The following is a 6,522-nucleotide window of genomic DNA, read 5'->3' as shown; positions in this document are numbered from 1 at the left end:
CATCGGTGCTTCACGCCGGACCGCACTCGCGGTTGAGGCGAGAAGTTCATTAAACAAACATCGCGGACCTCCCACGGGTCCTCTGTCGACGTCCATCCATCCCGGACTGCTGCGGCATCCGCATAATTAACACGATTTGTTTTCTCTCACTGCGGAAACCCTCGGAGAGAGAGAGAGTGAGTGGGAGCGGAGCAGGAATGGCCCCAGTTCTGACCCCCAGGGCTCCATCCCAGTTCCCACCTCAGGAAGGGCACCCGGACCACGGGGGTGGAAGGGGGGGGTCATTGAAAGGGTTCGAGTCTAAACGCCACCTGCCACGGCTCACAGCCACCTCGCAGACCTCGCTCCGTCGCCGTGTCGCGCACGAGGCCATTAGCGCCCTCGTTAGCTATTGATGGATTCCCTTTGCCCGGGACGGTGTCGATGAGGCTGCACGCTGCTCGATCGCAGCGGGAAGGGGGCCCCTTACCTGCTTTTAGTTCAAACGAGAAGCAAATTAGGACCGCTAACCTGCAGGCAATTACGTAATGGACCAGATTGCATGCATACATCGTAGCGACCCCGTTTTATTCGGCCAACGAGATACCCGCGTTGCGTTACTCGATTTTGCACCGCAAAAATAATATTTTATTTATTTTGTAATATTTATTATAATAATTGTAATAACATAATGACTATTTATCATATTCAATGTACAGTAATTATAATTTAAAATATTTAGAATTATAATATTGTATAATGATATTTCCCGACGAAAGTGTATGCGATTTGATTGATATTTTTTTGAGATGTAGATTTATATGTCAAGGCTTCTCTCCGTGGTGTGTATTTTTTGTATTCCGCTGTGTGGTGCAACACAGCGTGAGCAACTGCAACGCGTGACCTCGAGTGCTGCCGCTGTGCCGTGCGGGATAAACGCCACTGCACCACCTGGCGACTCTCCACGTTCAGGATCTATCTGCGATTGGGAGAGTTGTTGGTGTTTGTCAGCGATGTCGCCATGCATCGATTCACCCATGAATAGTATTGATGTTTAAGGTCACGTGCGGGATTACTGCTTGGCAGGATCGACCAGTGGATGCCTTCATCCAGCAGTGGATTGATCAGGGCTGCTGCTGCTGATGGTGTTGATGATGAATCTGGCTGTACGTGGATTGACCCCCGCGTGTAAGAATCGATGTTTGGAGATTCGCGTACGCCTCAAGCAATGGGTCCCCGTGACCACTGCAACCACGAGAGACCAAATCTCAGTGGGTTCTTGAATCGAATCGTGGACTCAGAATTAAGACAATTCGTCGAATCGCCGCGGTGGGGTTTGGGGTGACGGGGAGGAGGGTGGGCGATTGATTCATCATTCGTGTTCATCGAAGCATTCTTTATTTTCTCCGATCTTCACCGACAATTCTGAGTCATGTAATAATGTCAGCGATGCATTTTTAAGCGTTGGTTGCACAAAATTGCACTTTTTTTGGGGGGGGGGGGGGGGTACGGTAGTTGAGGTTTTATATTATATCAAAGACCGACAACATGAAACACGACCCAATGAGAGAGGCAATTGCAGATTAGTGCTCATTAGTCTGTATCCCGGTGCCTCCGACCCATCGCGCGGCCATCGGCCAGTGGGACGTTTGGAAAAGTAGGGCAGAGCTCGCAGCAAAAAAATGTCTCTGGCCACAGTCGCTGACGCACAAAGAGAACCGTGGGGGGACATCACATTTCTGCGGTGAACCGTTTTGAGACGGCGTGACTCGCACTGGGGGTTCCAGCCCAGTCAACACGGCATGTTGGATCAACCGTCGGATCGACCGGTGGGGCCAAGGGTTCCCAACCACATGGCGACGTTGGTTCCGACGTTGTTGCATGTTTACTGGGTAGGTGGGGTGGCAGGCACCACCACCATTGTTACCCCGTATGCCACCGGTCTTTTGTTTTCGGTACTGCAGGGCATCCATCACATCGGTGACACAATTGAATTTACTGGACATTTGTTGAAAAAATTGCTTCATAGTTAATCGAATTCATTCAGTCTAAATAAACATTCTAATTGTGAAATAAAGATTCTGAATCGCCCCCTCCCAGACCCCCAAACATATATGATTACAAAAAAAATATTCTAATGCCGCTCAGACATCTGCGTAAGCGAGCGGTGCAATTCCTCGGGATCGCATTGCTGTATCGTAACGAGCTCACTGGATGGATGTATATATATACACATAAGTTGAATCTAATGAATTATCCCTGACATTTTTTTATAGGGCAATTGCAATAGCAGCAGCAACAGCCGGATGTTACGCGCGCGTGCAGAGCGACCGCGGCGCAAGCGATGCAATATTGATGAGATTCCCTTTGCACAGCTTTGCCGCCCGCCCTCCTCGCATCCTCGGGGTACACGTGAGCGCCTGGTGGTGCTGCACACGTGTGTGCGCGCGTGTGTGTACACAACAGGCACTGGGGAGCGATAGCGTCGTGGTAAGCGCACTCCGCTCAGGACGCCACGAACCCAGCTCCCAGAATTCGATTCCCGCTCACGGACAGCATCGGTGACGATGATCTCAACCGGATCCCTGGGCCTCCCCTAGGTCGACTCGGCCATACATTAGTACAGGGTGTCAGGTGTAAACATCGCCACTCGGGAGACAAAGGTGGCCGGGCGTGGTTGCTGGCCACCCATCCCTTCGTGTGCCGCTTCGGCCTTCATAGGTGCTCGCTAACAGCACTTGCCCCAACCGCATGTTGAATGCTTATAGGGGGGATCTTTGATGGTCGCAGATTCCATAACCTATCATGTATACACCTGTGCGCGCGTGCGTGTGATGGAACACACGTGAGCGCACGAGACAGCGCCAGGCTGGGATGCACGCTGGTCAACCCTGGAGCTAGAAATACACACGGGCAGATATGTGTGGAGATGAACTCGTGCACAGCAGCAACAGCAACTCAGTAGCGGTCGCCCTCACGACGGCACTCGTGCCAGACTGCGTGCTCTTTGAGGATAATTTAAAATGTGGAATACTCGCCGGCATGAGGTCATGGGAGTGGACCCAGGCGTTATCGGTTAAATCACAGAGATGCCTCGGTGGGGTTGTGCTCTTCACACACAAGGACACAAATCTCCCGTGTAGGCTTTAGGAGGCTGTTGGGGCAAGTGCTGTTCGCGGTCATCGGCGAAGGGACGGCGCACGATGGGGGTGGTGTGGTTAGAAGCACGCCCCCACCCGCCTTTTTGTGTCGATGTTTCCGCACTACACCGGGTGCTTATTTACAGCTGAGTTGACCTAGGAGACGCCCAGGACCAGTCGAGTATCGTCACCAATTATGCCGGGAATCGAACTCCAAGTGCCGGGTTTGTAGCGCAGTGCGCGCTATCTACTGCACTACCACTCCTCAAGCACAGACACTCACTCACCCTCTTGGCCAGATCATCCATGAGCGAGTCCAGAAAACTGTCCCACCTCAAGGTAGCAACATCTTAGTAGCTCCGATTTATCTCCACGGCTAACGAGAGTGAATCACTTCCCAACAGTTACCACATCACTCACAGTTCTGTTGAGGGCCACATTGAGAAATTGGAACCGCTAAAGTGAACCCCGGCTCTCGGGTTGATCCCCGAGAAGTGAGATTACTCGGCCGGCGGCTCACGGACTCCGCGGGTGTTCTTCGTTGCAAGGTCCGCGGACCACGGAGCGGCCCCTGGTGGTGGCCTTTAGCGCGTCCCCTGGCGTGCGGCCCTCTGACAATACACAACACGTCGCAGGCTTGCGCGATCAATATCATCCATAATACAGGGTTTTGTGGGTTAGATCGCGTAAATATATAAATGTGTCGTTAAACCCGCCACCACCCGACACAGCCAATTAGTAAGGGTTGTCACGTAAACAACACGTGCTAATTTGTTACGAGTACAGCACATCGGTGTGTTGGAGAGCAAAGCCACAACATTTACAATCTGAGTACGACTTTTCACCAGTAATTACAATTAGCTGTTGCCAGATGAAGCTAGTTGCGTGTTCTGTTTACGTGACAAACCTTACCAATGGGCTGTCGGGTGGTGGCGACACTTTTATATATTTACGCGCTAGAAGTCAAAAAGACCTGTATTGTGAATACACAAACATGCGAAAACACCCCATCGTGGTGTCAAACCCCCAACGCTTTCAAATGTGTGACCCCCCCCCCCACACTGATGATGTCCCATCGGCGAAAGTTGCCCCCCCCCCTCCAACGCCACCCGTCTGAAACTTCGTGAATATCGACTGCACTACGCGGACGACTGCCGGCCGGTTCGTGTCAGGAAGGAGCTTTGAAGTGCTTCCTCTGGCGTCTTGCCCCCTCCCCACCCACCCCACCCCCCTCCTCTTTGTGCCACGCGAAGCCTCTCCGGGTGTAATCGCTTTGTTGTGCCACCGATCACCTCTCGCGTCCTGATGGTGGTTACGATCTCCCGCGGCCGTGCGCCGTACACGGGCGCCGCTCTCTTGCCTCCCTCCCCCATGTCGCCTGTAACAGACTCGTTGGATCTTGACTCAAAGCTTTCGTGACTGCAGGAATTCATATTGTTGGGTCTTTTGGTAAAGTCATGGAGATAAGCTCAAATAAAATAACAAGAAAATGACTCGTTGGGGCAAGTGCTGTGAGCGAGTAGCACCTGTGAAGGCCGGCATGGCACACGAGGTGGTGAGAGAGAGGGGGGGGGTAAACACCACGCCCGGCCGCCTTTGTCTCCCCAGTGACGATGTTTACACACCCCACCAGGTTGAGGCTGAGTCGACCTGGGGGAGGCTCAGGACCGGTACAGATACCTCGTCACTGGTGTTTGGCCGTGGGCAGGGATCGAACTCGGGTCTCCGCCAGGGTTCGTAGCGCAGCGCGGTCCTCCGCACCCCCCCTCGTTCACCCCATCAACACCCCCCACCCCCACCACCTCGTTCACCCCATCAACACCCCCCCACCACCTCGTTCACCCCATCAACCACCCCCACCCCCACCACCTCGTTCACTGTCTCACGCATCCACTCACGTTGCCTGCTGCCTCCGTCTCGCTGTTGAGCCGGAAACCCGTGTCCTCGACATGCCGGGCTCGTTCCGATAATTGGGGGGTCGGGCAACCTGCGGCTTCTGGAGCCGCATGCGGCTCTTGAAGGACTGCTGCTTGGCAATGCCGGATGATCCCCGTAGCACCAGTAGCTTCACATGATGCTACGGGCCCAGCACTTCCAAGGGCCCCGCGCTAAGTGCTTTCAAGCTGTCAATTCCGGTTCAGCGATTCTGCACTTGCTCTATTACTGTAGTACTATACCGCCTTAAACTTTTATGAACTACTGGGTGTTTAAGGTGAGCGATTTGTCGTATTATCTGGCTGCATAGTAAATGAAAAAATACAATTACTTTCCTATGCAAGTAAAACAATTGTGTTTTAATATTTGCGTGTTTTTGAGGGTGTTTTTTCTCTTTCCCATGAATTAAACAACAAAACCCCCCGAAATTTCCACGAAGACCAAACATGGCCCGGATGGCATGCATTGTATTTTCTTTACGCTGTACAATTATAACAAGCGCTATACATCACTATTGTTAACACGTAGATATTTTATATTGGAACATCCATGAAAAGATCCCAAAACAATGCCCATGAATGCCGAACCTCATCCTGTGTATACCGGTATATACCCGTGGGGTCGCCTGTGGATTGCACCGTCTGTAGTAATACACAATGCTTCCCTCTCTCACCATCTCCCTTCCTCATCTCCCCCCCCCATCTCCCCCCTCGCCATCTCCCCCTCCCCCCATCTCCCTCCCCCCCATCTCCCCCTCCCCCATCTCCCCCTCCCCCCATCTTCTTCCCCCCCATCTCACCCTCCCCCATCTCCCTCCCCCCATCTCCCTCCCCCATCTCCCTCCCTCCATCTCCCCCATCTCCCCCCCATCTCCCCCTCCCCCCATCTCCCCCCATCTCCCCCTCCCCCCATCTTCCTCCCCCCCCATCTCCCCCTCCCCCATCTCCCTCCCCCCCATCTCCCTCCCCCCATCTCCCTCCCCCCCCATCTCCCCCCATCTCCCTCCCCCCCATCTCCCTCTATCTCCCCCTCCCCCCATCTCCCTCCCCCCATCTCCCTCCCCCCATCTCCCCCTCCCCATCTCCCCCTTCCCATCTCCCTCCCCTATCGCCCTCCCCTCATCTCCCCCTCCCCCCATCTGCTCCTCCCATCTCCCTCTCCCCCCATCTCCCTCTCCCCCCATCTCCCCCTCCCCTATCTCCCTCCCCTATCTCCCTCCCCTCATCTCCCCCTCCCCCCATCTCCTCCTCCCATCTCCCTCTACCCCCATCTCCCCCTCCCCCCATCTCCCCCTCCCCCCATCTCCCCCTCCCCCATCTCCCCCCATCTCCCCCTCCCCCCTCCCCCATCTCCCTCCCCCCATCTCCCCCTCCCCCCATCTCCCCCTCCCCCCATCTCCCCCTCCCCCCCACCCCCCCATCTCCCCCATCTCCCCCATCTCCCCCCATCTCCCCCTCCCCCATCTCCC

This window comes from Lampetra planeri, chromosome 34 (genome assembly GCF_965212315.1).
Source record: "Lampetra planeri chromosome 34, kcLamPlan1.2.h2, whole genome shotgun sequence".
NCBI classification, from domain to species: domain Eukaryota; kingdom Metazoa; phylum Chordata; class Hyperoartia; order Petromyzontiformes; family Petromyzontidae; genus Lampetra; species Lampetra planeri.
The sequence above is the reverse complement of the archived record's forward strand: the minus strand, read 5'-3'. Positions refer to the sequence as shown.